Here is a 21092-nt window from a genome sequence, read left to right as displayed (position 1 = left end):
GTACGGGTAGCTGGGTAGGCCGTGAGTCACTGGTGAGTCACCGTTTGTCACTCATTTCAGGTAGGGTACGGGTAGGGAACGTTTACCCGTTTGCGACCTCTGGGCTCCGCCCTGGCCACGCCTCCCTTCTGGAACCCGCTAGCGGGTCCCAGTGGATTCCCGACGGGCAGACGTCGCAAACGGGTTTTGATTCCTTACCCGTACCCGGCCGCACCAGGGTCGCAAACTGGTACCTGGCTACCCGTACCCGGCCGGGTACGGGTAGCCGGGTATCGGGTAGGGTATCGGGTAGCCGGTTGCGACCTCTGCCGACGGGGTCTTCCGTGACCCTCGCCCCAGTTTCTCCGCCCTGCCGACACACAGCCGCGGAAGTGGTCATCACCGGCGTGCTTGCTGCTCGTCGCCTGCAGCTGCCGTTGCTGGACAACAGACGACGCGATTGCCCTGCATGTGTGTAGTGTATAGTGTGCAGTGTATAGTGCAGTGAAAAGTGTAGTGTGTAGTATTGTATAGTAGTGCATAGAGTAGTGTGCAGTCTATGATAGTGTAAAGGTGTAGCATATAGTTTAGTAGTGTACAGAGTAGTGTATAGTATAGTATAGTACAGAATATAGTTGTGTATAGTAATGTATATTCGTGTATCGTATGTAGTGTATAGAAGTGTAGTGTTCAAGGCTCCACGGGGGCTCTTTATCTTCTTGCGATCGCAGTGACGACGTTCTTGGCTGTGATCTGCTCGCTGCTGGCCGGGGTCGGGATCGTCACCGCCCTCCTCTTCGTGCTGCTGAGAAGATACCGAAACTGCTGCTCCGTAGACAAAGCCACTGCTGCCACCAAAGGCACCGCCACCACCACCACCGCCGCCAACGCCACCACCATCTCCACCATCGCCACCACCTAGGAAGACGTGTGAACCCTCCGCTCTGGACACCCCTGGGTCTATGCTCGTGTGTGAGTGTGTGATGGGGTCTGTTGACTGATCACACACAGCCCTTGTAGCAGTACTTGTTACTGGTAGGAACGAAGTGAACCAGCCTACAATAGATTATATCGTCCGTCCGTCCGATGTCCGATTACGTGTAGCAACATCGCCCCCTACTGCAAACACTTGGCATGACCCTACAAAACTTTTAGACTCAGTGAGGCTTTCCTGGCTAAACAAGTGTAACATTCCCTTATAATTCCCTCAGATAGCTTTTAATTAAAACATTTAAATTATTGAGGCTTTCCTGGCTAAACACGTGCAACATTCCCTTAATTCCCTGACATAACTTTTAATTAAAACTTTGAAATTATAAAAAAAACTCACAGCGGCCTAAAGCCTACAGCTAGGCCTAAAGCCTAGAACTAGGCCTCAAGGTCTCCCTTCGTATCGTACCCCCGCGTGTGTGAAAGGGAGTTAATGTTTAACAATGTTACATTCCCTGATTTAAAATATAAACATTTACATTTAAAGCTTTTACATTAATAATTAAAACATTTACATTTTACATTCATAATTAAAACATTTAAATTAAAAATTAACTCACAGCGGCCTAAAGCTACCAGCCCACCCCGCAGGGTCCTGTTATTGTCTGCATTCTGTAATCCCCATTGATGTATAGTGGCCTGTATAGGCGTGCATTTAAACGATGCATTCGCTTCCAAACAGGGTAAAAAACCAATTATCATATTTTTTACTGGCAAATGAGGTTCCAATGGTGTAAATGCTTACCCCGAGCTCTCATACTCTGATGGTGCATTGTCTTTGAGTTGTGCGCCTTTTGGCGTCATCTGGTCCAACACCATGTGAGACTAGGCTCTAAGGAAAGCTGTCTTGGGAGTGGACCAATCAACTTCAAGGACAGTGCATACATTATTAGAGTTATGTTTTTTGTTTGCATTATGGCTGCAGGTATTGTGGTCTATGCAAACATGACTCCTCGTAATAAAGGTGTCAGTTTTGTTGCCAGATAAAAGGGTAAAAAAACAATTATATTTTTTTACTGGCAAATGAGGTTCCAATGGTGCTAGATATTAGTCAATGTATTTTATTTTCCCGTGGCAAATCTCACTGGGATGTTTTGTTTTTCCAAAAATCTGCCTAGTTCATCAGTGGCTCCAGCAATGTACGGCATTTTAACAGTTTCAATTACTCGGTCAGTTTCAACTCTCGTGATATTTGATTTAGTTTTGGCATTCAGTGCCCTGGTGATTTGTGTATCATTGTAACCGTTCAATTGCATCACTGCTTCAACATGTTGAATTTCACTTCTGAGATTGTCACCGATTGACACTTTATACTGGTAGGAACGAAGTGAACCAGCCTACAATAGATTATATCGTCCGTCCGTGTAGCAACATCGCCCCCTACTGCAAACACTTGGCAGGACCCTACAAAAACCTTCACACTCAGTGGGGCTTTCCTGGCTAAACAAGTGTAATAATACATGATGTTTATATTCTTTGGTTATTCGTTCCTACCAGCCCACCCCGCAGGGACCTGTTTAGCCCGAAGAATGAGCATCTTGATGAGAGAGGATTTCAGTGCGGGGTGATGGAGTGACTCTGGATTCAGATCGGCGTCGGTGACTTTCGGTAAACGCTGTGCGTGTTATTTTACCGTTTCGGCCGGAGCCCGAGCAGACGATCCAGAAATGGGAGAGTTTTGTCAAATCTTGACTTAAAGCTTTCGTGACTGCAGAAAGTCACATTCGTTGGGTCTTTCGGTACAGTCACGTAGAACAACAAAAACTACGACGTTTCGATCGCAACACAAGAGAGCCTGATGAACGCTTGTGTTGCGATCGAAATGTCGTAGTTTTTTGTTATTTTCTTTGAACCTATCTACGTCACATTACTGAAAGACCCAAAAAATATGAAGTTCTGTCAGTTTTCCACTTCCATGGTGAACTGGATGGATGGATTTTGCGAGTTGAGATGATTTAGACATTCGTTAAGTACATCTTTGCCATGTGGCCAGACCACCGGTTGTGCCATCCACATATCGAAACAAAAGCAGAGGGTTTTAGTTTGCTTGAGGCGATCGCTTTTGCTTCAAAATCTTCCACGTGTGCGTGTAACGGGAGTAATAATGGGTCCACACTCATCACACACAACTCTTGTGTGTGATGAGTGTGTATAATGAGGTTCACACCGAGGCCGTAATTATCATATATATTGGGAGGGACACACACACAAACACCCCCCCCCCCTAATATTCAAATATTCTCAAAATATCACCCCCAATATATTGCTATAAAATAGATTTATCTTTATATGATTGTGGTTATACTTTATTAATATCTAATCTCTGCCATTACAAACAATGGAACAAGAAAAGAAAAAAAACAGAGCAATGTAATACAATACACTATTAGACATTATTGTATAAAATAAAATAAAAAGTCCATCCCATGTGTTTCCAACCGGTAAAGATGTTCCATTAGAGGGGTCCACGTTTCGCAAGCGTAGAGAAGGGAGGGAATGACCGTGGCCGAGAAGACCTGAAGCTTCGTGCGGAGCGACAGACCAGGTAGCTTCCACACAGCGTTACGCAATCGATGAAAAGATATTGCCGCTCGACTGATTCGGAGTGAGACCTCTGCTGTTAAACCAGAGCCGGTCATGAGCACACTGCCCAGGTATGGGAAACTCTCCACTCTCTCCACTACTGCCCCATCACCGATTGGGAGTTGTGGGGGTGGAGTGCCCGATGGTACAAAATACCCAGGCAGGTGCTTAGTTTTGGTGGGGCTGATGGTAAGGCCCCACCTCTTAGTGGCACACTCCAGTCTCAGCAGCAGCGCCTCCAACTCCTCCTCTGAGTGAGCGGCAATTACCAGGTCGTCGGCATACATAACGTGGTTGACCAATAGGGAGCCATCCCTTGACCGCACCCGGGCATCGATCAGCCTCCCATTGTATCTGTACCAAATATAAATTCCTCTGGTACAGCCATCAAAGGCTTCACGAACTACGTGGTCGAAAAAAAGATGTTAAATAATGTTGGAGCCAGAGGACATCCCTGTCGCACCCCAAGGTGAACAGGGAATGGCTCCGACTCCCAGCCACGTAGTTTTACCATCATGAAGGTCCTTAATGATCGTGAGCAGAGGGTCAGGGACTCCAAAAGCACGAAGAACAACCCAGAGCCCAGGCCTACTGATGGTATCATAGGCCTTGACCAGGTCAATAAAGCAGAGATGTAGGTCTTGTTGAAATTCCCTACACCTCTGCTGTAGCAGACGGGCGGAAAATATGGCATCTGTGCAGGACCGCCCTTTCCTGAAACCGCATTGGGGCTCCGCAAGCCTCTCCTCAGCGTGCATATCAAGGTGATATTGAATAATCCTTGCCAGGACCTTTCCCGGCACACCGAGGAGTGAGATGCCCCTGTAGTTGTTACAGTCTGTGCGGTCCCCCTTCTTAAAAAGGGGGACCACCAGGGCATCCTTTCAATCCTGCGGAACCCGTCCAGTGGACCAGACTGTTGTTATGATGTCATGTAGGGCAGTCTGTGCACAAACGCCACCCTCCCTCAGCATTTCGCTTGGGAGATCATCTCTGCCCGGTGCCTTTCCTGGTCTCAGACTCTGGATCGCCCTCAGTACTTCCTCAACAGATGGCATCTCACCCAGCCACTTACAGGGGGTGACTTCTTCCAATATTTGAGGCACCGCAGCCTCGGCAGGGTCATTCCCACTTTGTGCCATGATGTTTTTCATGTCAAGGGATTTTCCCTCGCCCAGGACCTCACAGAAATGCTCAGCAAATCTGCAAACCTGTTCCTGGGGGTCGGAGATTGGATCACCGTTTTTTTTACCCTATTTATGGTAATAGGTGTGGCACACACAGACACACACACGCACAGACACACAATGCACACACACACACCGACATACACACACAGATACAACAACATCAAGAAAAATTGCAACTATGCGGGACATTTCCGCATCGTACCCTCTCCTTCCTACCCGCAGAATGACGACTACAGAACTAGAACGGACTTCAGTGATGGTGGTGGGTGTGGGTGGTGTGGATGTGGGTGGTGTGGGTGGTGGTGGTGTGGGTGATGGTGGTGGTGGGTGGTGGAGTGGGTGGTGGTCACAGAAGGAGTGGACGTGGTGGGAACGACTTTGCTGTGAATGTCCGTGGGCAACAGACTACGAAGCCACAGCCCTGCTGATACAAGGTGTATAGTGGTGTGTAGTGTATAGTAGTGTAGTGTATAATGTAGTAGTGTGGTGTATCATGTAGTGTAATAGTGTAGTGTATAATGTAGTAGTGTGGTGTAGAGTATAGTAGTGTAGTGTATAATGTAGTAGTGTAGTGTAGTGTGTAGTGTAAAATGTTGTTGTGTGGTGTATAATGTAGTGTATAGTGCAGTGTATTTGTAGTGTGTAGTGTATAGTGTATAGTACAGTGTATAGTGCAGTGTACAGTGTATAGTACAGTGTACACGTCGCGAAGTTCACTAATGGGAGGTCCGGATCGACTGCAGGTGGCGTCTTGGGTCGTGGTCACGAAGGGCTCTGATGGGAGCCGCCGTGAGTGGGTGAGTGAGTGATTGGGTGAGTGGCTGAGTGATTGGGTGGGTGAGTGAGTGAGTGGGCGAGTGAGTGGGTAAGTTGGTGATTGAGTGAGTGGGTGATTGAGTGAGTAGGTGAGTGAGGGTGAGTGAGTGGATGAGTGAGTAGGTGTGTGAGTGGGTGAGCGATTGGGTGAGTGAGTGGGTGAGTGAGTGGGTGGGTGAGTGGGTAGGTGAGTGGTTGGTGAGTGAGTGATTGAGTGAGTGATTGAGTGAGTGAGTGGGTGAGTGAGTGGGTGAGTGAGTGGGTGAGTGAGTGGGTGAATGGCTGAGTGAGTGGGTGAGTGAGTGGGTGAGTGAGTGGGTGAGTGAGTGGGCGAGTTGGTGATTGAATGAGTGGGTGCGTGAGTAGGTGAGTGAGGGTGAGTGAGTGGATGAGTGAGTAGGTGTGTGAGTGGATGAGCGATTGGGTGAGTGGGTGGGTGAGTGGGTTGGTGAGTGAGTGATTGGGTCAGTGAGTGGGTGGTTGAGTGAGTGGGTGAGTGGGTGAGTGAGTGGGTGAGTGAGTGGGCGACTTGGTGATTCAGTGAGTGGGTGCGTGAGTGGGTGAGTGGGCGAGTGAGGGTGAGTGAGTGGATGAGTGAGTAGGTGTGTGAGTGGCTGAGTGAGTGGCTGAGTGAGTGATTGGGTGAGTGAGCGAGTGGGTGAGTGAGTGAGAACTGAAGACAGAGACACGGAGCGACGGAGGAGCGACAGAGGCATGGCCCATGACTCGCGAGGTAAACGAAACCTCAGTTCCCATCACTTCATTGATCTCTCTCTTTTGTCTCCTTGTTCTGTCCGGGCTGGCTGATGTAGATGCAGTGTTGAGTCTATGGGGCAGTGTTGAGTCTATGGGCAGTGTTGAGTCTATGGGCAGTGTTGAGTCTATGGGCAGTGTTGAGTCTATGGGGCAATGTTAGTCTATGGGCAATGTTAGTCTATGGGCAATGTTAGTCTATGTGGGTAATGGTAGTCTATGGGCAATGTTAGTCTGTGGGCAATGTTAGTCTATGGGCAATGTTAATCTATGGGCAATGTTAGTCTATGGGCAATGTTAGTCTATGTGGGTAATGGTAGTCTATGGGCAATGTTAGTCTGTGGGCAATGTTAGTCTATGGGCAATGTTAATCTATGGGCAATGTTAGTCTATGGGCAGTGTTAGTCTATGGGCAGTGTTAGTCTATGGGCAATGTTAATCTATGGGCAATGTTAGTCTACGGGCAATGTTAGTCAATGGGCAGTGTTAGACTATGGGCAATGTTAATCTATGGGCAATGTTAGTCTATGGGCAGTGTTAGACTATGGGCAATGTTAGTCTATGGGCAGTGTTGAGTCTATGGGCAGTGTTGAGTCTATGGGCAATGTTAGTCTATGGGCAATGTTAGTCTATGGGCAGTGTTAGTCTATGGGCAATGTTAGACTATGTGGGTAATGGTAGTCTATGGGCAATGTTAGTCTATGGGCAATGTTAGTATATGGGCAGTGTTAGTCTATGGGCAGTGTTAGTCTATGGGCAATGTTAGTCTATGTGGGTAATGTTAGTCTATGGGCAATGTTTATCTATGGGCAATGTTAGTCTATGGGCAATGTTAGTCTATGGGCAGTGTTGAGTCTATGGGCAATGTTAGTCTATGGGCAATGTTAGTCTATGGGCAATGTTAGTCTATGGGCAATGTTAGTCTATGGGCAATGTTAATCTATGGGCAATGTTAGTCTATGGGCAATGTTAGTCTGTGGGCAATGTTAGTCTATGGGCAATGTTAATCTATGGGCAATGTTAGTCTATGGGCAGTGTTAGTCTATGGGCAGTGTTAGTCTATGGGCAATGTTAATCTATGGGCAATGTTAGTCTACGGGCAATGTTAGTCTACGGGCAGTGTTAGTCTATGGGCAGTGTTAGTCTATGGGCAGTGTTAGTCTATGTGGGTAATGTTAGTCTATGGGCAATGTTAATCTATGGGCAATGTTAGTCTATGGGCAATGTTAGTCTATGGGCAATGTTAGTCTATGGGCAATGTTAGTCTATGGGCAATGTTAGTCTATGGGCAATGCTCTTCGTCTGTAGGGGCTGGCCGCTGTAGATGCAGACAGCTCCTGCTCTGGCTACCGATGTCACGGTGTAGAGAGACACACACACAGACTGACACACACACAGACAGACACACACAGACTGACACACACACACAGACAGACAAACACAGACTGCAAATAGGCAGCAGCAGGCATCGTCAGGGTCCGAGATCGAACCCACGACCTCCTGTATACCAGGCAAGGTAGTCAACATCTCACAGGGTCTGGGATCGAACCCACGACCTCCTGTAGACCAGGCGAGGTAGTCAACATCTCACAGGGTCCCGGATCGAACCCACGACCTCCTGTAGACCAGGCGAGGTAGTCAACATCTCACAGGGTCCGAGATCAAACCCACGACCTCCTGTAGACCAGGCGAGGCAGTCAACATCTCACAGGTTCCGAGATCGAACCCACAACCTCCTGTAGACCAGGCGAGGTAGTCAACATCTCACAGGGTCCGAGATCGAACCCACGACCTCCTGTAGACCAGGCGAGGCAGTCAACATCTCACAGGGTCCGAGATCGAACCCACGACCTCCTGTAGACCAGCCGAGGTAGTCAACATTTCACAGGGTCTGGGATCGAACCCACGACCTCCTGTAGACCAGGCGAGGTAGTCAACATCTCACAGGGTCCGGGCTCGAACCCACGACCTCCTGTAGACCAGGCGAGGCAGTCAACATCTCACTGGGTCTGGGATCGAACCCACGACCTCCTGTAGACCTGGCGAGGCAGTCAACATCTCACAGGGTCTGGGATCGAACCCACGACCTCCTGTAGACCAGGCGAGGTAGTCAACATCTCACAGGGTCCGGGATCGAACCCACGACCTCCTGTAGACCAGGCGAGGCAGTCAACATCTCACAGGGTCTGGGATCAAACCCACGACCTCCTGTAGACCAGGCGAGGTAGTCAACATCTCACAGGGTCCGGGATCAAACCCACGACCTCCTGTAGACCAGGCGAGGCAGTCAACATCGCGTAGCCTCCCGTGCAGTGACGCAATGGGAATGCCCCTGAGTTGCGTGAAATGAGGAAGTTGAGAACAACCCCCCAGAGGCTTCAAAAATTGTGGTTATTTTACATTCCTGAGAGGTCAATGTTACGTCCATGCAAATCAGACGTTCCGCTGACGTTGGAGATGAACATTTGTCCTTTTTTAGATACGCAGCGTGGCCCTAAACTCAGGACACAAAGAGTTGTTACAATTATACAGGGTGGGCTAAAAGTCAGGACACATAGCCTTGTTGTTATACAGCAGCAGGCATTGTCAGGGTCACGGGATTGAACCCACGGCCTCCTGAACACCACGAGAGGTAGTTAACATCTCAAAGGGTCAAGAAATCGAACCCACGACCTCCTGTAGACCAGGCGAGGTAGTCAACATCTCACAGGGTCATGGGATTGAACCCACGACCTCCTGTAGACCAGGCGAGGTAGTTAACATCTCACCACGTGGGTCTGCGATTCGGCCACCCGTGCTGCGGATTGCGATTCAGTACACTCCCGCCTGGGAGAGACAAAGGCGGCCGGGCGTGGTGCTGGAAACTCATTCCCTGTGTGTGTGTGTGTGTCTGTGTGTGTGTGTGTGAGTGTGTGTGTGAGTGTATGTCTGTGTGTGTGTGAGTGTGTGTGTGAGTGTCTGTGTGTGTCTGTGTGTGTGAGTGTGTGAGTGTGTGTGTGTCTGTGAGTGTGTGTGTGTCTGTGTGTGTGAGTGTGTCTGTGAGTGTGTGTGTCTGTGTGTGTGTGTGTGCCACAGTGCCGGTAGCCTTCATAGACGCTGCTACTCGCTACTCACAGCCACTTGCCCCCTACGGTCCGCTGAGGCTACACAAGCGGCGGGAATCTGCGACCCTTTCTCCTTTGCAGGCAACGATTCCAACCAAACGGCGAAGCTGATTCGCCGGCAGAAGCTCGTTCTGAAGACGATCCTGAGTCCGGACGTCTCGTTCTTCCTCGACGCGCTGGACCGGCGCAATTTCATCACGAGGTCCATTTACAACCGCGCCAAGGACGTGCCGGTCCAGGAGGACCGTGCAAACTTCATCCTCGACCACTTCATCAACAGGGGGGAGACCGAATGCCAGAATCTGCTGAGCGTCTTAAATGAAATCCAGACGCACTACCCACTGCTCAAGGAATGGTTGGACGAGCATCGTACGTAACCCTCTCGCCTTAGAACAGCGGCAGCAGCAGCAGCGAATGTTTCTATCGCCGATTCTTGCACTTGTATTGCCGCGGTGGCGAGGAGTGGTGAGATGTTAACTACCTCGCCTGGTCTACAGGAGGTCGTGAGTTCGATCCCAGACCCTGATAGTTTCTGGTAACAATAGTTTCTATTGTTACCAGAAACTATTGTTACCAGGTAACAATAGTTTCTATTGTTACCTGGTAACAATATAAACTATTGTTACCAGGTAATAATAAAAACTATTGTTATCAAAAACTATTGTTACCAGACAACAATATAAACTATTGTTACCAAAAACTACTGTTAGCAGGTAACAATATAAACTATTGTTAGCAGGTAACAATAGAAACTATTGTTACCAGGTAACAATAGCGCTTCACTTGGCAGCGCTCCACTCCCCCTACCCCACACCCCCCTCTCTATCTCTCCTCCCTGGCTCCTCCGCCCTCTCTTGCCTCTAGAGCCTCTTGTTACAGCAGCCCTTTTGCCCACTCCAGCAATTGTTTCTTGTTGTGGTTGTCCCACCTGATGACGGACGCTTGTGTTGCGCCCGAAACGTCGTCATTCAATTTATTTTATACCTACGTGACTTTACCGAAAGAAATTAAGAGTAATAAAAACTAGTTTAGTAATTCTCACAGACCCGTTGCGACCCTTCGTGGCCTATCAGTCCCCCCCTGTAATGGTTCCCGCAACGAACCGGGAGGAACCCCCTCACTGTGTGATGATCTGTGATTGGTTGGTACGGAGATGAGGAGACACGGTCCGAGGTGTGACGATGCGTGATTGGTCGCTGGGAATGAGGTGACAGGGATGAGGGGAGGAGGGAGGGAATGAGAGAGGGGACAGTGGGGATAAGAGAAGAGGGAGCTGTGCGTGGAGGGAGCTGTGGATGAAGGAGAGAGCTGTGGATGAAGGAGAGAGCTGTGGATGAAGGAGAGAGCTGTGTGTGAAGGAGGGAGCTGTGGATGAAGGAGAGAACTATGGATGAAGGAGAGAGCTGTGGGTGAAGGAGGGAGCTGTGGATGAAGGAGAGAGCTGTGGATGAAGGAGAGAGCTGTGGGTGAAGGAGAGAGCTGTGGGTGAAGGAGAGAGCTGTGGATGGAGGAGGGAGCTGTGGGTGAAGGAGAGAGCTGTGGATGAAGGAGAGAGCTGTGGATGAAGGAGGGAGCTGTGGGTGAAGGAGAGAGCTGTGGATGAAGGAGAGAACTATGGATGAAGGAGAGAGCTGTGGATGAAGGAGAGAGCTGTGGATGAAGGAGGGAGCTGTGGGTGAAGGAGGGAGCTGTGGGTGAAGGAGGGAGCTGTGGGTGAAGGAGGGAGCTGTGGATGAAGGAGAGAGCTGTGGGTGAAGGAGAGATCTGTGGATGAAGGAGAGAGCTGTGGGTGAAGGAGGGAGCTGTGGGTGAAGGAGGGAGCTGTGGATGAAGGAGAGAGCTGTGGGTGAAGGAGGGAGCTGTGGATGAAGGAGAGAGCTGTGGGTGAAGGAGAGAGCTGTGGATGAAGGAGAGAGCTGTGGGTGAAGGAGGGAGCTGTGGATGAAGGAGAGAGCTGTGGGTGAAGGAGGGAGCTGTGGGTGAAGGAGAGAGCTGTGGGTGAAGGAGGGAGCTGTGGATGAAGGAGAGAGCTGTGGATGAAGGAGAGAGCTGTGGGTGAAGGAGGGAGTTGTGGATGAACGAGAGATTAATGATGGAGTGCTGAGTGTGTAGATTTCTCTGTGAAGGTTGTGGTGGTGTAAATGTGAAGGATCCGTACAAACGTGTTTTGTGTTTGTTTGGTTGTTAGTGGTTGTGTCCTGGTTGATTCTTGATCTGCATGAGGTTTGTTTGTGTTGTTTTTGCCCCCGCCCCACTCCCGCCCACCCTCGCCGATTGGCGATTTTAGCGTCGCCAATACCCCCACGGTCTCCATCGCTCAGCGAGAGGTATGAACCGATCCTTCAGCCTCGCAACGCAAAGCCAACAAAGCGCTTGAGGTTACATTTGCCAAGGCGGTGGTGTGTCGTGTAGTGTGTAGAATAGTGTAAAGTAGTGTATAGTGTAGTTTAAAGTAGTGTATAGTGTAGTGTTGTGTATAGTAGTGGCGTATAGTAGTGGCGTATAGTATTGTAGTGGATAGTGTAGTGTATATTAGTGTATAGTAGTGTAGTGTATAGTATAGTGTATAGTAGTGTAGTGTATAGTGTAGTGTATAGTAGTGTATAGTGTAGTGTATAATAGTGTAGTGCATAGTATATAGTAGTGTAGTGTATATTAGTGTAGTGTATAGTATATAGTAGTGTAGTGTATAGTGGTGTATATTAGTGTAGTGTATAGTATATAGTAGTGTAGTGTATAGTGTAGTGTATATTAGTGTAGTGTATAGTATATAGTAGTGTAGTGCATAGCAGTGGGTGGCGGTGGGTTTAACGACATAACATTTAGATATTTTGCGTGATCCAACGACGACCGCGACAAAACCCCCCTCCCGCTGTGGACGCGCTTTCCCATTGCAGCTGTGGCGATTCGGTGACGTTCTTCCAAATTCTCTACGAGCTCAACCTGAGCCACTGCTACGGGGACAAGATGCAACGACACGACGTCGTCACGCTGAGCAGGCGGCGCAAGCATCTCAGCTCGCTGGAGGAGGTCGCGCGACACTTTGTGCAGGACGTGATGATGACGAACCCCGAGTCCCGAAGCGCCAGCACCGCCTGCGCCGCGCGCAGGGCGAGCTCCGCCAGCGCCAGCGACAAGATCTCGGACGGCTTCATCAACCCGTTGGATCTGGAGGTCGCGGTTCTGCTGTGCGCCGACCACCCGCTGCAGGACGACCTGATGCACAAGATGTCCGCGTGCCGCTTCGCGCTGCCCTTGCTGCTGCCCGACGCGGGACGGGGGGTCGTCACGCTGAAGCTCTGCGCCGTGCGGCACGTCGCGAGGCGGTGGAGGGGTTGGCAGATCGCGACGCGGCGGACGGGTTGGCGGGACGCCCGCGGCGAGGGGCGCCCCCCGGCGCTGGTCCTGCGCATGCCGTGCGTGGCGTTCGCTCGCTTCGGCCGCGGCGGCTCCGGCTCCAAATCGGAGCTGCTCAACTTGATCCTTGGCGGTCGGGGCCACGAGGCGTTCGTCCACCGCGACACGGCGCAGGGCGACGTGCCCCGGGTGGTTTCCGACGGGCTGGTGGAGATGTCGCCGTACTTCCCGGGCGCCGAGGTGGACGACGCGGAGGAGGACGACGCGCGGAGCCCCTTCTGCGCCCTGAACCTGCGCGGCAACGCCGCCAACAGCCGCCTCGAGAGGCAGTTCGGCTTCCTGCGGGCGGCGTCCGTCGCGACGTTCGTCTTCGTCGGCAGCGACGTCGTCCGGGATAGCGCCAAGCGTTGCCGGGCCTTGCTGGCGAGCGCGGCGACGCCGGTGTTCCTGCTCACCGACTTCGAGGACAGGAAGAACGCGGAGTCGGCGGTGAGCGCCATCCTCTCGACGCTGCCGGGGACGATGGTCGCGAACGTCAATCGGCGCGGGCAGAACAAGGCCTCCTTCGCGAGCAGGCTGCGCTCCAGGATCGCCATCCTGCTCGCGAACACGCGGACGGCGGGCAGCACCCCCGCGGAGATGGAGCGCCTCGCCCGGGAGCGGGGCATCGAAGTCGACGGCTGGCCCAGCTCGACCGCGGCCGACGAGGTCGTGTCCGAGGTGGCCGACCTCGGCGTCGCTCTCTACAAGCGAGAGCGTCTCCCCCGCCAGGGCGACAAGCGGCCGAGCCGCCCGGGGCGGAGGGACGACCCCCGCCTCGGCGTCCGCGCGTCCGGGGCCCGGATCGCCGCGCCCACGTTTCTGCGGCGGCTCCTTGAGAAGCCCGCGGACGACCCCGCGGCCTTCCTGCGGCGGCTGGCCATCGAGCTGGACGAGCGCTCCGCCGTCGTGCTGTCGCTGGCGCTCGCAGGGGGGGGCGAGGCCGCGCGGGCGTGGGACAACTGCCTGGGAGTGGAGCACTTCCTGCGGGAAGTGGCGCGGGCCTACGAGGCGGCCTACGAGGCGGCCCGCGGCATCGACGGCGGCGTTGAGGGCGGAGTTCTGGGCGACGATGACGCCGTGTGGCGGGCGCCGGAGATCGGCGCCCGGCTGCTCTTGAGCGGCTCCCTGCTGGAGCTGGTGGACGTCGACGCGGGCGTCGTGCCTGCCAAGTGGCTCGCCGACGTCCTGGGGGCGGCGGACCGCCAGCTCGGGGGGGGCGACCCGACCGTCTTCGTGCTCTCGGCGCTGGGCCCCCACCGCGCCGAGACGTTCGCGCTGCTCAACACGACGCTCGGCTCCCGCTTCCCGGCGGGCGGCGGAGCGGGCGGGGGGGCGGCCCGCGGGGCCTTCGCGGCGCTCGTGGCCGTCGAGGGGGGGGGGCGACGCAGCGGCGACCCCCGGCTACGTCCTCGCCGTCAGCGTCGAGGGGCTGGCGTCGCCCGGGCCGGCGAGCCGCGAGCGCGACGGCGAGCTGGTGGCGTTCGCGATCGCCGTGAGCCACGTCGCCCTCGTGATCCTGGAGGGGGACGCGGGGGGGGGGGGGACGCCCTGGAGGGCGACGTCGTCCGGGCGCTCCTCCGAACGGGGGGGGGGCAACGCAAGGAAGCCGCCTGCATCTTCGTCCGCCAGAACTCGGGCGGGGTGCCGGCGTGCGTCGAGAAGGCGAGGGAGCGGGCGCTGCTAGAGCGGCTCGCCGCCGTGAGCCTGGCGGGCAAGGAGGGCCAGGAGGCCACGCGCGGTCGTCTTGCAGACGTCGTGGGGCACTCCGAGAACTACTTCTACCTGCCAGGCCCGTGGCACGGGACCCCGCCGATGGCCGCGGTTAGCGCCGAATACGTTCAGGGCGTGCGGCACCTGAGGAGCCGTCTGATGGAGCGCGTGAAACGAGTCGCGGCGCCGGGGAGGGTGAGGCTGTCAACGCTGGCGCGGCTGGTAGAGCAGGCGTGGAATGATGTGAAGAGGGAGGGAGTTCTTTCCACGGACGCAGACGGCTCGTAGGCGATCGATCCGCGGCGATATCCGGCGTTGGCGGCGAAGAAGGGGTGGGTGGTGATGTTTGGCTCAGGGGTTATTTTGCCTCACGACGGAGCTAATCGCGACGCTCGCGTCAAAAGGAAAATTGCGCCCCCCCCCAGCGTGACGCGAAAAGGATCGGCAGGAGAGGTTTTTTTTTCCCCTTTCTGGCTGTCACCTGATGAATTTGGTTGTTGTTACTGGCTAAACGTCACGGTGCTCAGATCGTAAATGGTGTGGCTTGGCTCTCCAACACACCGGTGTGGTGCTGTACTAGTACACTACCCTGTATACTACACTATACACTACACTACTATACACTAGACTATACTACTATACACTATACTACTATACACTACACTATACACTAGACTATACTACTATACACTACACTATACTACTATATACTATACTACTCAACACTACTATACACTACACTATACTACACTATACACTACACTACTATACACTACACTATACTACACTACACTATACTACACTATACACTACACTACTCAACACTACACTACTATACACTACACTATACACTACATTACTATACATACACTACTATACACTACACTATACACTACTATACTACACTATACACTACCCTGTATACTACACTATACACTACACTACTATACACTACCCTGTATACTACACTATACACTATACTATACACTACACTACTATACACTACACTATACTACTCAACACTACACTACTATACACTACCCTGTATACTACACTATACACTACACTACTATACACTACACTATACACTACTATACACAATATACTACATTACACTACTATACACTACACTACTATACACTATACTACTATACACTACAGTGAAGGAAAACAGTATTTGATCCCCTGTTGATTTTGTACGTTTGCCCACTAACAAAGAAATGATGAGTCTATAATGTTAATGGTGGGTTTATTTGAACAGTCAGAGACAGAATAACAACAACAAAATCCAGAAAAACGCACGTCAAAAATGTTATACATTGATTTGCATTTTAATGAGGGAAATAAGTATTTGACAGAAGCATCCACAATTAAATGATTATTACTTAGTAGGACCTTGACATGTGATCTTTAAATATAATAGACTGTGATGATGAGTATATACAGTTCTACACATTGACGTGGCACTATACAACTAAACGTGCGATATTATACAGTATTACACGAGAAATAAACTATGTACATCGAGATATATATGTGTGTATATGTGTAGTGTTGTGTACTCCAATGTTAAAGTGTCTACCCATAGACTCCAATGTTAAAGTGTCTACCCATAGACTCCAATGTTAAAGTGTCTACCCATAGACTCCAATGTTAAAGTCTCTACCCATAGACTCCAATGTTAAAGTGTCTACCCATAGACTCCAATGTTAAAGTCTCTACCCATAGACTCCAATGTTAAAGTCTCTACCCATAGACTCCAATGTTAAAGTCTCTACCCATAGACTCCAATGTTAAAGTCTCTACCCATAGACTCCAATGTTAAAGTGTCTACCCATAGACTCCAATGTTAAAGTGTCTACCCATAGACTCCAATGTTAAAGTCTCTACCCATAGACTTCAATGTTAAAGTCTCTACCCATAGACTCCAATGTTAAAGTCTACCCATAGACTTCAATGTTAAAGTCTCTACCCATAGACTCCAATGTTAAAGTCTCTACCCATAGACTTCAATGTTAAAGTCTCTACCCATAGACTCCAATGTTAAAGTCTCTACCCATAGACTTCAATGTTAAAGTCTACCCATAGACTCCAATGTTAAAGTCTCTACCCATAGACTCCAATGTTAAAGTCTACCCATAGACTCCAATGTTAAAGTCTACCCATAGACTTCAATGTTAAAGTCTCTACCCATAGACTCCAATGTTAAAGTCTCTACCCATAGACTCCAATGTTAAAGTCTACCCATAGACTCCAATGTTAAAGTCTCTACCCATAGACTCCCATGTTAAAGTCTCCCATAGACTCCAATGTTAAAGTCTACCCATAGACTTCAATGTTAAAGTCTCTACCCATAGACTTCAATGTTAAAGTCTCTACCCATAGACTCCAATGTTAAAGTCTCCCATAGACTCCAATGTTAAAGTCTACCCATAGACTTCAATGTTAAAGTCTCTACCCATAGACTTCAATGTTAAAGTCTCTACCCATAGACTCCAATGTTAAAGTCTCCCATAGACTAAAATGTTAAAGTCTCTTACCCAGACTTCAATGCTAAAGTCTCCCATAGACTTCAATGTTAAAGTCTCCCATAGACTCCAATGTTAAAGTCTCTACCCATAGAAAGTCTCCCATAGACTCCAATGTTAAAGTCTCTACCCATAGACTCAAATGTTAAAGCCTCCCATACACTCCAATGTTAAAGTCTCCCAGTTAAAGTCTCCCAGACGCCAACTCACCGGCCTTGCCTGCATCCCTCCACGGATGTTCGTCTTCGGTGGGGGCATAAGTAACCACGACCACCACTCCTCGCCTCCGGTTGATGGGAAGGTGAGCCCAAAGTATCCTGGGGCTTACAGCTTCCCACACCTCGCCGCCACGCTCCCACGCCCCCTTCATTCTTTTGTTCAGAAGAAGAGCCACTCCCTGTTGTTTGGCAGTCTCCTGCCCCGAGTAGAGGACTGTCCATCCCTCATGGCGGCAGGAGCCAGAGCCGGTCCACCGGACCTCCTGAATGCCACAGAGATCCAGGCGGTACCGGTCCAGCTCCCGACAGAGGAGTGGCAGCCTCTCCTCCGCAGTGAGCGTTCGAACATTCCACGTGGCCAACCGCAGTGGTTTTTCGTTGTTTCTGGAGGAGCCCCGAGGGTGAAGATTCAGTTTCCTGGCTCCGCCAAATGGGGTTTGGCCAGGAGACGTCATGGACGCTTGTCCCCCCGGGGCCTCCGGCACAAGCTCAAGGCGGATATTTGTTTCGTGACTTCGTGTGAATGAATTTAGGGTGGAGGGGGTCACCAGCCCCTCACAAACCGGCTACAGTCCCTTTGGTCGCTGCGGTGGCTACAAACGCCACGAGGGGAATGGCCAATGGACATCGGCCATCCCCCCACGGCACTGCCCACCACAGCGTTGACTCTCACACTCACACCGACACACACACCGACACACACTCATTCACTCACACACACTCTCACACACTCACACACTCACTGACACTCACACCGACACACACTCATACACATTCACATACACTCAGCGACACTCACACGCTCACACACACTCTCTCACACTCAGTCATTCACACACACTCACACACTCCCACACACACTCACACACCTCACACACCACACACACACACTCACACACTCTCACACACTCACACACCTACTCTCACACACTCACACACACACTCACACACACACTCTCACACACTCACACACCTCTCACACACACACTCTCACACACACACACACACACCACACACACACACACTCTCACACCACACACACTCACACACACACTCAACAACACAACAACCGCCATTCGCCACTAAGTGGCGGTGACGTCACCACGACGCTTGTGCCAGGCCATGTGCACCCTGAGGCCACGTGAAGTGTCGAACGCCCGTTGGCAGGAGGTCACGGGGCAGACCCAGGTGCCACGGGTCGACTGACCGAGATGACCGAGATGACTGGCTGATGCACCACCTGTGCCCCCTACTGTGCCAACTTGCTGCGCTTTAGCCACCCGGCGCTCGTTGTTGTGAGCGTCGCTCCTCCGCCCTCCGTTGTTGTTGGAGGGCGACTGCCTCCAACTGCCCAGTAGCGTCCTTCACGAGCCTCCTCCACTGAGGCCGATCTTGACACCGCTGGTACCAGTCATAGGCAAGTCACACACACTCTCACACACTCACACACACACTCACACACCTCACACACACTCTCACACACTCATACACACACTCACACACACACTCTCACACACACTCACACACTCTCTCACACATACTCACACACACTCTCTCACACACACTCACGCAGTGAAACTCCTTCCACTATCCGTGGTCGTGGTGGTGTTTGGGGTTTGGTTTTTAATGAACATAATAGGACAACAGTTTAAATACAAAAACAACCCCCCCCCCCAATCAGCCACGGTGGCACGATCCCCAAATAATCGTCATCATCATCACCCCAAATCACGATCCCAAATCACGATCCCAAATCCCGCAAGCGATGAGGCGAGCACGCGGGCTGCTGTACATCTATAATACACTCCACCAGCACCACCAGCACCACCAGCACCACCAGCACCACCAGCACCACCACCAGCTCCTCGCAGTGAGTGGCGTAGAGGGATATCCACTTACTACATCCTCCCTCCCTCCCTCTCTGCCTACTCCCTCTCTCATCTCATCTCTCTCATCTCCGACTGTCTGTCTGTCTATCTGTCTGTCTATCTGTCTGTCTGTGTCTCACTGTCTATGTCTGTCTGTCTCTCTCTGTCTGTCTCTCATCTCACTCATCTCTATCTATCTGTCTGTCTCTCATCTCTATCTGTCTGCCTGTCTCTCTGTTTTTCATCTCTCTCTGTCTCTCATCTCTCCCTGTCTCTCTCTGTCTCTCATCTCTATCTGTCTCTCTGTCTGTCACTTCTCTCTGTCTCTCTGTCTATCTCTCTCTGTCTGTCTCTCTGTCTCTCTCTCTCTCTGTCTTTCATCTCTCTCCGTCTCTCTCTCTGTCTGTCTATCTGTCTGTCATCTCTATATGTCTGTCTGTCATCTCTATCTCTCATCTCATCTCTCTCATCTGTGTCTGTCTGTCTCTCATCTCTATGTGTCTGTATCTGTCTGTCTCTCTCTGCCTCTCATCTCTATATGTCTGTATCTGTCTGTCTCTCTCTGTCTCTCATCTCTGTCTGTCTCTCTCCTCTCTCTCTAAATCTCTCTCTATCTCTGCATCTCTAAATCTCTCCCCTCTCTATCTCTCTGCATCTCTAAGTCTCTATATATATACACCACACAATGTAAGAACAACAGCGAGCAGAATAAGCTAAGAAACGCAACTGTGTATCGACTGGACATCAATCATCATCATCATCATCAATAATAATGGGTTAGTAGTAGTAGTTAGTAAGTAGTTAGAAAAAATTCGCGAGGGGAAAAAAACGCGCAGAAGTTAATATCACAAGCACACTGAGTCACTCAGTGGGCGGGTGAGTGGGAGGGTGAGTGGGTGGGTGGGCGAGTGGGTGGGCGAGTAGGTGGGTGGGTGGGTGAGTGTGTGAGCGAGTGGGTGGGCGAGTGGGCGGGTGAGTGGGCGAGTGTGTGAGTGGGTGGGTGAGTGAGTGGGTGGGCGAGTGTGTGAGCGAGTGGGTGGGCGAGTGTGTGGGCGAGTGGGTGGGCGAGTGGGTGGGTGAGCGAGTGGGTGGGTGGGCGAGTGGGTGAGTAGGTGAGTAGGTGGGTGCGTAGGTGGGTGGGTGGGTGAGGTGGGTGGGTGAGCGAGTGGGTGGGTGAGTAGGCGGGCAAGTGGGTGGGCGAGCGGGCGAGTGTGTGAGCGAGTGGGTAGGCGAGTGTGTGAGCGAGTGGGTGGGTGGGCGAGTGTGTGAGCGAGTGGGTAGGCGAGTGGGTGGGTGGGTGAGTAGGTGGGCGAGTGGGTGGGCGAGTGGGTGGGTGAGTAGGTGGGCGAGTGGGTGGGTGAGCAATCGATCGTTCGAGTGAGTCGTCAAGCCAACGCTCTCTGCCTGCTCGATCGACAATCTGCAGACCTCTCTCTCTCTCCCTATCGAGCGGAGCGGTTACTATCGCTGGGGCGGTTCCGACGACAACAACAACCACCACCACCACAACAACCACCACCACCACAACAACCACAACAACCACCACCACCACCACAACCACCACAACAACCACCACAATCAATCAATCCGGACCCCAACGAACAGGCCTCACACAGCGTGTGGGGAGGTGGTGGCAGGGGTGGTAGAACACGTGGGGGGGTAGTAGTAGTGGGGGTAGTAGTGGTAGTGGGGTGAATGTGTGATCACAGTCAGAGTAGCAGTGACAACAACAACAACACAACAACAACAGTCACATCGCCACCGCTCCGCAGGTGTCGGGGACCTCCTCCTCCTTCCTGTCCACCCTTACTGTCCACCCTTACTGTCCACCCTTCCACCCATCAGCACTCACCCCAACCCACATATTCACTCACTCACCCACTCACCTACCCACTCACTCACTCACCCACCCACTCACTCACCCACTCACATACTCACCCACTCACCTACCCAC

This window comes from Lampetra fluviatilis, chromosome 82 (assembly GCF_964198595.1).
Source record: "Lampetra fluviatilis chromosome 82, kcLamFluv1.1, whole genome shotgun sequence".
NCBI lineage: Eukaryota > Metazoa > Chordata > Hyperoartia > Petromyzontiformes > Petromyzontidae > Lampetra > Lampetra fluviatilis.
This window is presented reverse-complemented; position numbering follows the sequence as displayed.